Here is a 15,677-nt window from a genome sequence, read left to right as displayed (position 1 = left end):
TTGCGAGCTTTGCGGTCTTTGGCATCAATAACCTGCATTGAAATGAAACTAATCTTATTGGCTGTGTGTGGCTCCACCCTGTTTTATGAATGTAAACCCCAGTCACGCAATGATCACCTGTCTAATCTGAGCTGCTGTTAACATGCGATTTCTGAGGCTGGTGACTTGCATGAACTTATCCTCTGCAGCAGGGGTGACTCTTGGTCTTCCTTTCTCTGGCGGTCCACATTTGAGCCATTTTCTTTGTAGCGATTGATGGTTTTTGAGGTTTTTGGGGACACTTTCAAAGTTGTCGAAATTTTTCAGACTGAATGACCTTCATTTCTTAAAGTAATGATGGCCATTGGCCACTCGTTTTTCTTGACTTTGCTGCTTTTTTCTTGCCATAACACAAATTCTAACAGTCTATTCAGTAGGACTAACAGCTGTGTATATCCAACTGACTTCTCCACAATGCAACTGATGGTCCAAAACCCATTTGTAAGGCAAGAAATCAAACTTATTAAACACTAGCTGGACACCCGGCGTTGCCCGGGTATATATTTGGCTAGTGTTGGCTCTGCCCACTTTTCCTAACCCTCACAAAAAAATTACTTAAGTGACCAAGTATGTGAGCTTTGCTGTCTTTGGCATCAATAATTTGCAATGAAATAAAATTAATCTGATTGGATGTGGCTCCAACCCTTTTCTGAATTTGAACCCCAATCACCCAATGGCCAACTGTACCAGGTACAGGTGATTAACAGTGCAAGAATGGCAGCAATTAAATATTCCCCTTAAAAATTAATAGATGGATTTTGATTGGCTTTTATAGGCTCCACCCACTATTCTGAATATTAATCCCAGTCACCCAGTGACCAATTCTGCAAACTTTGAGAACCCTACCATTAAAAGTGTAAGAATTGCTGCAGTTTACATTTTCTCAGTGAAATTTGCATTTGTCTCTGCCTACTGATGACCCGGAATTGCCCGATTATGTATTTTGCAGGTGCTTGCTCCGCCCACTTTTCCTAACCCTAACACACAATTAATAAATTACTCAATGACCAAGTTTGTGAGCTTTGCGGTCTTTGGCATCAATAACCTGCATTGAAATGAAACTAATCTTATTGGCTGTGTGTGGCTCCACCCTGTTTTATGAATGTAAACCCCAGTCACGCAATGATCACCTGTACCAGGTTTGAGGCTTGTGCCATTAACAGTGCAAGAATGACAGCAATTAAATATTCCCCTGAAAAATCAATAGGTAATTTTTGATTGCCTTTTGTAGGCTCCACCCACTTTTCTGAATATTAACCCCGGTCACCCAGTAACCAACTGTGCAAAGTTTGAGAACCCTACCATTAACAGTGTAAGAATGGCTGCTGTTTACATTTTTCCAGTAAAATTTGTATTTGTCTCCGCCCACTTATGACCCGGCGTTACCCGCTTATGTATTTGGCTGGTGTTGGCTGTGCCTACTTTTATAACTCTAACACACAATTAATCAATTACCAAGTTTGTGATCTTTGCTGTGTTTGGCATCAATAATTTGCATTGAAATGAAACAAATCTAATTGGCTGTTTGTGGCTCCACCCCCATTTTGAAATTGAACCCTAGTTACCCAATGATCAACTGTACCAGGTTTAAGGCTTGTGCCATTAACAGTGCAAGAATGGCAGCAATGAAATATTCCCCTGAAAAATCAATAGGTAATTTTTGATTGGCTTTTTAGGCTCCACCCACTTTTCTGAATATTAATTCCAGTCACTCAGTAACCAACTGTGCAAAGTTTGAGAACCCTACCATTAACAGTGTAAGAATGGCTGCTGTTTACATTTTTCCAGTAAAATTTGTATTTGTCTCCGCCCACTTATGACCCGGCGTTGCACGCTTATGTATTTGGCTGGTGTTGTGTGTGCCCACTTTTCTAACCCTAACACACAATTAATCAATTACTCAATTACCAAGTTTGTGAGCTTTGCGGTGTTTGGCATCAATAATTTGCATTGGAATGAAACAAATCTAATTGGCTGTTTGTGGCTCCACCCCCTTTCTGAAATTGAACCCTAGTTACCCAATGATCAACTGTACCAGGTTTGAGGCTTGTGCCATTAACAGTGCAAGAATGGCAGCAATGTAAATATTCCCCTTGAAAATCAATAGGTTAATTTTGATTGGCTTTTATAGACTCCACCCACTTTTCTGAATATTAATCCCAGTCACTCAGTAACCAGCTGTGCAAGGTTTGAGAACATTAACAGTGTAAGAATGTCTGCTGTTTACATTTTTCCAGTAAAATTTGTATTTGTCTCCGCCCACTTATGACCCGGCATTGCCCGCTTATGTATTTAGCTGGTGTTGGCTGTGTCCACTTTTCTAACCCTAACACACAATTAATCAATTACCAAGTTTGTGATCTTTGCGGTGTTTGGCATCAATAATTTGCATTGAAATTAAACAAATATAATTGGCTGTTTGTGGCTCCACCCCCTTTCTGATTGAACCCTAGTTACCCAATGATCAACTGTACCAGGTTTGAGGCTTGTGCCATTAACAGTGCAAGAATGGCAGCAATGTAAATATTTCCCTTGAAAATCAATAGGTTAATTTTGATTGGCTTTTATAGACTCCACCCACCTTTCTGAATATTAATCCCAGTCACCCAGCGACCAACTGTGCAAAGTTTGAAAACCCTACCATTAACAGTGTAAGAATGGCTGCAGTTTACATTTTCCAGTGAAATTTGTATTTGTCTCCGCCCCCTTTTTGGTTATGGGAATAAAAAGTATCCTATACTTTATTCCAGGTAATGTACTATTTGTGTGCCAAATTTCATTCAAATCCGTTCAGCCATTTTTGCGTGATCGAGTAACAAACATCCAAACATCCAAACATCCAAACATCCGAACTTTCCCATTTATTATACTAGCTGGACGCCCGGCGTTGCCCGGGTATGTATTTGGCTAGTGTTGGCTCTGCCCACTTTTCCTAACCCTAACACACAATTACTTAATGACCAAGTATGTGAGCTTTGCGGTCTTTGGCATCAATGATTTGCAATAAAATAAAATTAATCTGACTGGATGTGGCTCCACCCCTTTTCTGAATTTGAACCCCAATCACCCAATGGCCAACTGTACCAGGTACAGGTAATTAACAGTGCAAGAATGGCAGCAATTAAATATTCACCTTAAAAATCAGTAGGTGGATTTTGATTGGCTTTTATAGGCTCCACCCACTTTTCTGAATATTAATCCCAGTCACCCAGTGACCAACTGTGCAAAGTTTGAGAACCCTACCATTAAAAGTGTAACAATTGCTGCAGTTTACATTTTCTCAGTGAAATTTGCATTTGTCTCCACCTACTGATGACCCGGCATTGCCCGATTATGTATTTTGCAGGTGCTGGCTGTGCCCACTTTTCCTAACCCTAACACACAATTAATCAATTACTCAATGACCAAGTTTGTGAGCTTTGCGGTCTTTGGCATCAATAACCTGCATTCAAATGAAGCAAATCATATTGGCTGTGTGTGGCTCCACCCTGTTTTATGAATGTAAACCCCAGTCACGCAATGATCAACTGTACCAGGTTTGAGGCTTGTGCCATTAACAGTTCAAGAATGGCAGCAATGAAATATTCCCCTGAAAAATCAATAGGTAATTTTTGATTGCCTTTTGCAGGCTCCACCCACTTTTCTGAATATTAACCCCAGTCACCCAGTAACCAACTGTGCAAAGTTTGAGAACCCTACAATTAACAGTGTAAGAATGGCTGCTGTTTACATTTTTCCAGTAAAATTTGTATTTGTCTCCGCCCACTTATGACCCGGCATTGCCCGCTTATGTATTTGGCTGGTGTTGGCTGTGCCCACTTTTCTAACCCTAACGCACAATTAATCAATTACTCAATTACCAAGTTTGTGAGCTTTGCGGTGTTAGGCATAAATAATTTGTATTGGAATGAAACAAATCTAATTTACTGCTTGTGGCTCCACCCCCTTTCTGAAATTGAACCCAAGTCACCCAATGATCAATTGTACCAGGTTTGAGGCTTGTGCCATTAACAGTGCAAGAATGGCAGCAATGTAAATATTCCCCTTGAAAATCAATAGGTTAATTTTAATTGGCTTTTATAGACTCCCACTTTTCTGAATATTAATCCCAGTCACCCAGTAACCAACTGTGCAAAGTTTGAGAACCCTACCATTAACAGTGTAAGAATGGCTGCTGTTTACATTTTCCCAATGAAATTTGTATTTGTCTCCACCCACCTATGACCCCGTGTTGCCCGCTTATGTATTTGGCTGGTGTTGGCTGTGCCTACTTTTCTAACCCTCACACACAATTAATCAATTACCAAGTTTGTGATCTTTGCGGTGTTTGGCATCAATAATTTGCATTGAAATGAAACAAATCTAATTGGCTGTTTGTGGCTCCACTCCCTTTCTGAAATTGAACCCTAGTCACCCAATAATCAACTGTACCAGGTTTGAGGCTTGTGCCATTAACAGTGCAAGAATGGCAGCAATGTAAATATTCCCCTTGAAAATAAATAGGTTAATTTTGATTGACTTTTATAGACTCCACCCACCTCCCTGAATATTAATCCCAGTCACCCAATGACCAACTGTGCAAAGTTTGAGAACCCTACCATTAACAGTGTAAGAATGGCTGCAGTTTACATTTTCCAGTGAAATTTGTATTTGTCTCCGCCCCCTTTTTGGTTATGGGAATAAAAAGTATCCTATACTTTATTCCAGGTAATGTACTATGTGTGTGCCAAATTTCATTCAAATCCATTCAGCCATTTTTGCGTGATCGAGTAACAAACATCCAAACATCTAAACATCCAAACATCCGAACTTTCCCATTTATTATATTAGTAGGATTAGTAGGATGACAGGAAAGACCTGTGAAGTGAAAACCCAAGCTCATCAAGAGAATGCCAAGAGTGTGCAAAAGCAGTAATCAAAGCAAAAGGTGGCTATTTAGAAGATCCTACAAAATAACGTATTTTTAGTTGTTTCACACTTTTTGGTTATGTACTATACTTTCACATGTCTTAATGCATAGTTTGGATGCCTTCAGTGTGAATCTCCAACAGGGGTCCACAAACTTTTTCCGTCAAGGGCCGGGTCAACAATACTTCAGCCAATGACTGCTGGCTGGCTTCCCCATGGATTGATGGTACCAGCACTGCTGTTCTATGTGCAATACAGCAATATTTAACGGTGCGGTGGACCGCATGTATAAGTAATACATTTGTGAGTGTGGGGCCGGTGAAAAAGCCTCAGGGGGCTGGATTTTGCCTGCGGGCCTTAGTTTGAGGACCACTGATCTACAATGTTCATAGTCATGAAAATGAAGAAAACTCTTTGAATGCGAAGGCGGAGGAGGACAGATACAATTGTTTATTTATTTATTTTTTTTAAACAAATGTCCTTTATAGTTACTCTGTAACTAAATTTTCAACCTTATTTCTTTTATGTTATACATTCCTAAACCTGTTATAATGTGCTCTGTCTTACTGCAGCCTTTCATAGTTGCACAGTGGTTGGATTATCTCTGTTATATAATCTAATCTTATTTCCTCTGCTGGCTTTGTCGGGCGCAGGCAGGAATCTGCTGCTCCTTTTTGTTTATTGTTATACAATAGTATTTTTTTTTTAATTTAACTTTTGTTCAAAAAAAAAAAAAAGGTATTGCAAATTGCAATAAAATACATTTGTAAAAAAACGAAATCCATCTGTTTCTTTTATATAACAATTTATGTAGAACTGGCTGATGACCTTCAGGCTCTTGCCAGGTATATCATTGTCTCTGGTGTATGCAACACAGTGTCCCCTCCCTATTCCCTAATCCTGCCCTCAAGGGCCAATGAAAGTGCATGTTTTTCCGATATCCACAGAGGTAGTTCATCACCGGCTCTGCTGAGACACTAATGACATCACCTGTGACTGTGTGTTATTTCCTGCTAAACATGTACTGTTTGTGGGCCTTGAGGACAGGGTTGGGGAACACTGCTCTAACACACAAATACTCTATTCACATGGTTTTGAGGTGTTCAATGGATGTTCATGCATAATTTTTGTTGCATTGAATAAAATAAGATAGAATGTGGGTCCAACACATTCCCTTAATGTTAAACCAGAATGAACCCATTGAGCACTTTTGCGAATTGAGTTAATTCTACAAATAACAGTGTTCAAATGGATGTACTTTACATGTCACCAGTGCCATTGATAATTTTTAGGGTCTCCGTACATTTTCAGTGGTGGATATATAAAGTATCCAATATGTAATATCTTTATTTGATTTTTAAATTACATTCACACATCCAATGATGCTTGATCTTGTTGAAACCAGTTCTCTGGCATCCCTCGTTGGCAGGAGCACACGGCATTGGTTTAGTGCCCCCACTGCTTGAACCACAAAGACATCAGTTCTGTGGCAGGAGCACACGGCTTAGCTAAGTGCCCCCACACACTACATGATCACGAGAACTACAGTGCCCCATAGAGACCTGGGGTGAAGAAGAGTATAACGACAGGTAGATGAGTTGGCAGCAGCGTAAGTATTGGTTTTGAGGCAGCAGGTCAATAGCCGCAGAGTAGCCAGGCCCCCGTCCCCTTGATGAACACGAAGACAACAGTTCTCTGGCATCCCTTGTTGGCAGGAGCACACGGCATAGGTTTAGTTCCCCCACTGCTTGAACACGAAGACATCAGTTATTTGGCATCCCTCGTTGGCAGGTGCATACAACTTCATTAAAGAGTAACTGTCAGGCTGCAGAAGCTAATTTAAACCTCTAGTCTCCTGTGTTAAACAGTTTAGAAGGAAGCCAAAAAGACATTACTGAAGATAAAGATCTATCTTACCTTTGATGTATGCTTATCAGCAAAGCTTAGAGCTAAGCTGGACGCAAGCCGCATAACATACTGCAAAGCATTCTGGGGCCCTCCCCTCGGCTGCTAAGGAGAAGACGGGATCAAGTTTCAGCAGCTTCTAAAACTCAGTCCAGCCACAGCACAGATAAATCTCCGGGCAGCGTACACTGCAGGAGTCCGCTATTGTTCCTAGCCACATGGCTCATTAATATTCACTGCAAACTAGTGTTATTCAGTATGAGCTGTTCTGTGATCAGAAGCAGGCAGGACATGACGACACATTTGGCTTCACAAACATGGAACCTGCCATGAGCTGTCAGGAGCATCATTCTCTGCATATACTATATACAAATTCTGTGAAATCCAAACGTGGACAGTGAAATGCATATGTAATGTAAGTACAGCCAAACTTTAGCTACTGATATATGTGTTTATTTTCTCTGAGACCCTATACCTAACAGCTCCTCTTTAAGTACGACAGAAGTAAAAAAGGCAGCATATTGTCACCCAGGCCTCCAACACTTAAAGACCTGGACAGCAGAGTTTATCATTAGGTAGCTGAGTTGGCATCAGCAGAAGTCTGTATTTAATTGCTGCATAGTACTAGTATCAGGCCTCCCTATAACTTTATTTTTTTTTTAACCACAGTTGGTCCCTCAGCACAAAACGGACAGCACTCAAAGAGAGCAATGGAAATAATTTGTTACGTAGCAGCAGCATTAGAAGTCAGTTTTGTCAGCATAGTTTTTGAATGCCACGGCACCTGACTGACGGTGGTACCGCAGCATTATTTTTTTGGTAAACTTTTTATGACAGCAGGAGTAGTAATTTTTGGAGTAGAAGAGTTGTGTGTTGTAGAACCCCAGCAGCATCCATAATATGTATTTTTTTTATAAAAATGCAGCAGAGGTTACAGGCAGTGGTAATGAAGACGCAGTTGGGCCCTCGCAGTCGCGAGTCAAACGGTGTTTCTCAGATAACTACGAATTGATGCTAAAACTGTGCGCAACTGTGTTCCTTTTAAAGAGAAGGGAAAACATGCCCATCCAATGGGCACGTTTTCCCGTCTCTTTCAAAGGCAGTCATTAATTTTTAAACAGTACCTCTTGAAATGTCAAGCATTCGGGAAGTCTCTGTTAGAGTAGGGCATGCTATACGAGCATGAATATTTTGGCCTTTTTGAAAGTATGTGAAATCTGCCATTTTAGCCATATATCGTCTTAGTTTAAGTTAGCTGAAAAGGCAGATTTTTGATAGTAAAATATATCAGATATAATATTAGCCGAGTTTATGAGGGATACTTTTGAGTGTCTTCAACAAAATGTATTTTTAATTTGGTCTCCTTAAGAATCAATAAGAGGGGCATTGAAATCATCATTAATCCATGATTCATTAATTTTGATGAATGTTGATGAATGTTAGTTTGTCGACATTTTCTGCGGACAGACGAGTCCGGTTGTCAGTGACCACCCCACCTGCCGCACTAAACACTCTCTCTGAAAGAACACTTGAGGCAGGGCATGCAAGTACCTCTAGCGCACATTGAGAGAGTTCAGGCCAGGTGTCCAGTTTTTTGATCCAGTACTCCATGGGGTCATTAGTCGCGTACGTTAAAAAGGGGCGCTGGGAAAAAAGGGCGCCGGGTTTTTAACGATAAGCATGGATAACGTTTAAAAAAAATATTGTACTGTTTTTCGTTTAAAATTAATGTTTTTTAAAGTTATAAATCATTAAATAATGTGCATTAAATCGGCAATTGTAAAAACGTTAATGTTTCGTTTAAATAGTGAAACGTATAATAACGTTTAAAAAAAAAAATTACTAAGTAACCCTCCCTGTACCTACCCCTAACCCCTAGACCCCCCTGTTGATGCCTAAACCTAAGACCCCCCCTGTTGGTGCCTAAGTAACCCTCCCTGTACCTACCCCTAACCCCTAGACCCCCCTGTTAGTGCCTAAACCTAAGACCCCCCTGTTGGTGCCTAAACCTAAGACCCCCCTGTTAGTGCCTAAACCTAAGACCCCCCTGTTGGTGCCTAAACCTTAGACCCCCCTGTTGGTGCCTAAACCTAAGACCCCCTGTTGGTGCCTAAACCTAAGACCCCCCTGTTGGTGCCTAAACCTAAGACCCCCCTTTTGGTGCCTAAACCTAAGACCCCCTGTTGGTGCCTAAACCTAAGACCCCCCTGTTGGTGCCTAAACCTAAGACCCCCCTGTTGGTTTTTTCGTTTAAAAATAATGTTTTAAAAAAAAAATGTACTGTTTTTCGTTTAAAAATAATGTTTGAAAAAAAATATTGTACTGTTTTTCGTTTAAAAATAAAATTTAAAAATGTATAAATCATTAAATAATGTGTAATCATGAGAAACAGTAATAAAACATTAAGTCTCCGGGCGCCGCTTTTAAAACGTTATTTTTCTCCGGCGCCCTTTTTTCCTATCGGGCGCCCATTAAACGATATTTATTATAGGAGTGAATGGCGGTGCCCGATTTGTCCACTAGCCTCAGGCGCCCGAATTTACTGTTTCCCATTAGTCTCCATGGACTCAAGAGCACTGGACGACCCCAAATAGTCACTCACTATATGCTCCAGCCGCTGGCGGTGACTACTATTCCCGCTGGTGGTGCTGTTGTTGCAAGGAGCATTGGAACACTCTGGCTGGTAAAAGTCATACATCAATCCTTTTCGAAATATTCCAGCACACTCTGCGCTCATTGCTCAGTAAGCCTTTCCCTGCGAGTAAACACAGGGAACACATTTCTCATCAAAGGAGACCTAATCCTGCTGCCACCTTCCGCCTGATCACGTGCTTGACCTGATACATCACTCCACCTTCTTTTTGGAGTGGAAGGTGCATCCTGCTGCTTTCGCTCTATTTGCCTTTTGTAATTGTTGCCAGGGGCGTCGCTAGCCCTATTTTGGGGGGGCACGTGCCCCCAATCTGTCCTGGGGTGCCACGGATCTCCGCCCGGCCGCCCCCTCTAGCAGCGGCTCCCTCCAGCCGCCGCGTCACTCAGACCTCAGGATCAGCGGCGAGCCGGCGACCAATCGTGCGGGCGCTAGAACCCAGCGCCCGCACTGATATGCGGAAGTGACATCACTTCCGCATATCGAGCGGGTGCGTCCAGCGCCCGCTCTTACTGGTCGGGTCGCCGCTGATCCTGAGGTCTGCTACGAGGTAAGGGGGGTGGGGGGAGCGGCGGCGGCGGGGCCTCCCTGGCACTCACTCACTCCCTAAAGGGGCTCCCTGGCACTCACTCCCTAAAGGGGCTCCCTGGCACTCACTCACTCCCTAAAGGGGCTCCCTGTCACTCACTCACTCCCTAAAGGGGCTCCCTGGCACTCACTCACTCCCTAAAGGGGCTCCCTGGCACTCACTCACTCCCTAAAGGGGCTCCCTGGCACTCACTCACTTCCTAAAGGGGCTCCCTGGCACTCACTCACTCCCTAAAGGGGCTCCCTGGCACTCACTCACTCCCTAAAGGGGCTCCCTGGCACTCACTCACTCACTCCCTAAAGGGGCTCCCCCTGGCACTCACTCACTCCCTAAAGGGGCTCCCCCTGGCACTCACTCACTCACTCCCTAAAGGGGCTCCCTGGCACTCACTCACTCACTCCCTAAAGGGGCTCCCTGGCACTCACTCACTCCCTAAAGGGGCTCCCTGTCACTCACTCACTCCCTAAAGGGGCTCCCTGGCACTCACTCACTCCCTAAAGGGGCTCCCTGGCACTCACTCACTCACTCCCTAAAGGGGCTCCCTGGCACTCACTCACTCCCTAAAGGGGCTCCCTGTCACTCACTCACTCCCTAAAGGGGCTCCCTGTCACTCACTCACTCCCTAAAGGGGCTCCCTGGCACTCACTCCCTAAAGGGGCTCCCTGGCACTCACTCACTCCCTAAAGGGGCTCCCTGGCACTCACTCCCTAAAGGGGCTCCCTGGCACTCACTCCCTAAAGGGGCTCCCTGGCACTCACTCACTCCCTAAAGGGGCTCCCTGGCACTCACTCACTCCCTAAAGGGCATCCCTGACACTCACTCACTGCCTGAAGGGACTCCCTGGCACTCACTCACTGCCTGAAGGGGCTCCCTGGCACTCACTCACTGCCTGAAGGGGCTCCCTGTCACTCACTCACTGCCTGAAGGGGCTTCCTGTCACTCACTCACTGCCGGAAGGGGCTCCCTGTCACTCACTCACTGCCTGAAGGGGCTCCCTGTCACTCACTCACTGCCTGAAGGGGCTCCCTGTCACTCACTCACTGCCTGAAGGGGCTCCCTGGCACTCACTCACTGCCTGAAGGAGCTCCCTGGCACTCACTCACTGCCTGAAGGGGCTCCCTGGCACTCACTCACTACCTAAAGGGGCTCCCTGGAACTCACTCACTACCTAAAGGGGCTCCCTGGCACTCACTCACTACCTAAAGGGGCTCCCTGGCACTCACTCACTACCTAAAGGGGCTCCCTGTCACTCACTATCGGGGTCCCTGTCACTCACTACCTAACTGGAGGCGCCTGTCACTCACTAGCTAACCTGGGGGTCCCTGTCACTCACTACCTAACTTAGGGGGCTACCATATTAAGGGGGCATTCTGCCTATTTATGTGAAATGCTGTCTATTTATGTGCCTCATGACTGCTGAATTTGTCTTGTTGGGAGCCTTATGATTTGTTGGGGGCCTCAAGATTGCTGAATTTGTCTTGTTGGGGGCCTCATGATTTGTTGGGGGCCTCATGATTGCTGCATTTGTCTTGTTGGGGGCCTCATGATTTGTTGGGGGCCTCATGATTGCTGAATTTGTCTTGTTGAGGGCCTCATGATTTGTTGGAGGCCTCATGATTGCTGAATTTGTCTTGTTGGGGGCCTCATGATTTGTTGGGGGCCTCATGATTGCTGAATTTGTCTTGTTGGGGGTCACATGATTGCTAAATGCGAGACTATGGGAAAAGCTGAATCCTTATCATATGAGACAATAGCATTAAACCTACTTTTTTAGCTTTTTAAAACAGAAAATAAAACTGGGAGGTTCTAAAAAATTGAATACATTTTTCAGGAGTAGGATGGATGAAATTGTTTATCTTCACAGTTTATTTTCAACTTGGATTTTCCATAATGTTCATGTATGAGTTAAAACGTTTGTACAGTATTTAGTTTAAATTGTGGTTGCCACTTTGCGATAGATAAGTGACTTTTGGATTGCAGTTTGGGCACTCGGCCTCCAAAAGGTTCGCCACCACTGTCATAATCTAATGTCCCACCATTGCTAGGTTCATGTAAATTTGTCTCCACCCGGCCGTTACCACACCTATATTCTGGTCCATGGCCCACCCATTTTTCGGTGCGGCACGATAAGCACGCCGCACAACGTGATCCTCATATTTTTGGCACGCTAGCTGCAGTGTGCTGAATTCTGCTGCCTACAGTATGTACAGTATACGCTGTTCTCTAGTGCCTGCACTGTGTGCTGATCTACCTCCAGTGTGTACAGTGTAAGGTGTTACTCTGTGCCTTTACTGATTGTAAACCAGCTATATTGTATGCTGATCCCTGCTACTTTCAGTATGTACAGTATTAGCTGTAAAGCCTGGTACACACATACAATTTTGATTAGCCAATTTTAGCTCTGTTCATAAAATTAATTGTCTGTTGGCCCACTTACTGCATAGGGGTGGTAAAATTGGGGGTCAGTGATTGACCAATCAAAATTGTATGTGCGTATACATCTTTGATCTATGCCTATACTGATTGTAAATTATCTAAATAAAGGACAGGGGGCTCCATCCAATATTTCGATGGGCAGGCCCGTTATCTGTAGCTTACACCGCTGCTAAGTTCATGTACATTTGGCCCCACCCATGGTCACGCCCACTCACCGCATGGCCACGCCCATTTTTTTGCCGCTGCGCGCGCCGCATATACCTCCCCGCCTGGTGCCCACAGGTGCCACCGATCTCCAAGGACCCTAGAAGCGCCCCTGATTGTTGCAAAAACAAAATTCACAAGCAACTATACTCAGTCACACCTCAGTAATCTAACTACCCTGACCCTGTCACACTGAAGCAAGTACACTATCTCTATAATATCACACTACGGTAATCCTGACTCTCTCTATCTATCACACAAAACTAAGCCTGACTCTTTCTCTATCACACTAAGCTAAGCCTGCCTCTCTATCACACTAAGCTAAGCCTGACTCTTTCTGGTTCTTCTCACAGCAACTACACTACAATCTATCTCTCACAGTCTCTCAATATACAATCTATCAATACATCACACCTAGCTACTAAGCTAACTCACTAAACCTCACTCTAAAGCTCACTCACACAGTCTTTAAAAAGACTATTGTTTTATAAAACAGTACAGTAACAGTATATCACAGTCACAATATGGGTCTGTCTCTCTCCTCTGCTCCACAAAGACTAAAACCCACGGAATGCAGACCAGCCTTGCCTCTATTTTATACAAGATGGGTGGGATAGCCTGTGATAGGTCGCTAGGATATGGTTGCTAACGTATGATTGGTTTATATTTTTAAGTAGCCCTATTTGTTCAGCAATTCCGCAATTTTCCGCGGAATTCCGCGGATTACCATGTTCCGGCGGCTACACTGATTGGCTTATTCATTCCGAATCCACTCATTGGCTTAAAAATACCGCTTGGCAATATTGCAGAGGTTCCGCGGAAATACGGTTCCGTCTACTGTACAATTCCGGATTCCGCATACCGGCACGGAAATGCAAATTCCGGCCGGTAATGTGGAAATATCAATTCCGCCAATTCCTGATGAGCACCGCTAGAGGGCAAGTCTGCCATCCATTCAAGTTAAAGGTATGCACTGACTGCCAGGTATAATACAATGTGCAGTCACAGATGCAGTGAAAGGTATGCAGTGACTGCAAACAGCCGTTTGTGTAGTGACGGCTGTGCTGGACTGGTGCGCACCATGACGAGAGTGCCGGTGATGGTGGCTTTACAGCCCATATGGTCGCCCGGCTGATGTAGCTGAATGACAGAACAGTGTCCAGCTGATCAAATTTGGTCTGACCACAATGAAGCAACGACCTTATTATCTTTGGTGTGCCACCCCCACACTCACACACTCACTCATATAGCCGGCGGTCATTGCTTCATTGTGATATGCAAGCCCCTTTACCGCGGCAAGGTAATGATCACGAAGGGGGATGGGCACATGTACATGCCTTTTGTTTTTTTTTTGTTGCAGCCACCCGCAGTGCAGCCAGAAAAATTAGGCAGGCATGTACACGCACCAGAAAAACTAGTATAGCGGCAGCTGCTAGCACCGGCCTTACAAATTCAGGAATCCGCCTAGAGTCCGGGACCCTGTTGGTGGTGGCGGAGAAGGCAGTCAAGCGGCCTGCAGGCAGAAATGCTGTGTGTGGGGACTGACTTAGTCTTCGGTCGGGCAGTAGCCCTCCAGGATCCATGCCTCATTCATTTTGATAAAGGTGAGGTACTGAACACTTTTGTGACTTAGGCGACTTCTCTTCTCAGTGACAATGCCTCCAGCTGCACTGAAGGTCCTTTCTGACAGGACGCTTGCGGCAGGGCAAGAGAGAAGTTGGATGGCAAATTGGGACAGCTCTGGCCACAGGTCAAGCCTGCGCAACCAGTAGATCCACAGTTAAGGCCAGGTAGTCGGCTACCTGCCGGTCCAGGCATTGGTGGGGGGTGGATCCGGAAGGGCTATGGCGAGGCGTTGGACTAAAGAATGTCTGCATGTCCGACATCACCCTGAGATCGCTGGATTGTCCTGTCCTTGCCTGCGTGGACATGGGAGGAGGAGGATTACTGCCAGTGGTACCTTTATTGCGTTGTGCTGTCACATCACCCTTAAACGCATTGTAAAGCATCATTGCCAGCTTGTTCTGCAAGTGCTGCATCCTTTCCGTCTTCTGTTGAGTTGGTAACAGGTCTGCCACTTTGTGCCTGTACCTAGGGTCTTGTAGCGTGGCCACCCAGTACAGGTCATTTCCCCTTTGAGTTTTTTGATACGGGGATCCCTCAACAGGCTGGACAACATGAAAGAGGCCATCTGCACAAAGTCGGATCCAGACGTACTATCCATCTCCTCTTGCTCTTCCTGAGTGACGTTACGTAAGTCCTCTTCCTCCCCCCAGCCACGAACAATACCACAGGAACGTGGAGCAGCACAAGCCCCCTGTGACGGCTGCTGCAGTTGTTCTTCTGCCGCTGCCTCTTCCTCCTCCACGGAAACACCTTCCTCATCATCTGACTCTTCTTCTCCGCACGACTCCTCTTCTTCCTCCTCCTCCCCCCTCTGTGCTGCCGCAGGTGTTGAGGAAACATCTGGATCAGATGAAAATTGCTCCCATGACTCCTCCTGCCGTAACTGTTCCTCTTCACGCTCCTCCACAGCTTTATCCACCACTCTCCGCACAGCATGCTCCAGGAAGTAAGCGTAGGGGATCAAGTCGCCGATGGTTCCTTCAGTGCGACTCACCAGGTTGGTCACCTCCTCAAACAACAGCATGAGCCTGCATGCATTTTGCATCAGTGTCCAGTTCTGTGGCCAAAACATCCCCATCTTCCCAGATTGTGTCCTTCTACTGTAATTGTACAGGTACTGGGTGACGGCTTTCTCCTGGTCTAGCAGGCGAGAGAACTTGAGCATGGTGGAATTCCAGTGAGTGGGGCTATCGCATATCAAGCGTCTCACCGGCAAGTTGTTTCTCTGCTGAATATCCGCAAAGAGTGCCATGGCCGTGTAAGACCGCCTGAAATGCCCACACAACTTCCTTGTAACGATCGGTGTCAGCACACAGAGAG

This window comes from Hyperolius riggenbachi, chromosome 1, assembly GCF_040937935.1.
Source record: "Hyperolius riggenbachi isolate aHypRig1 chromosome 1, aHypRig1.pri, whole genome shotgun sequence".
Classification (NCBI taxonomy): domain Eukaryota; kingdom Metazoa; phylum Chordata; class Amphibia; order Anura; family Hyperoliidae; genus Hyperolius; species Hyperolius riggenbachi.
Note: the sequence above shows the minus strand (reverse complement) of the source record.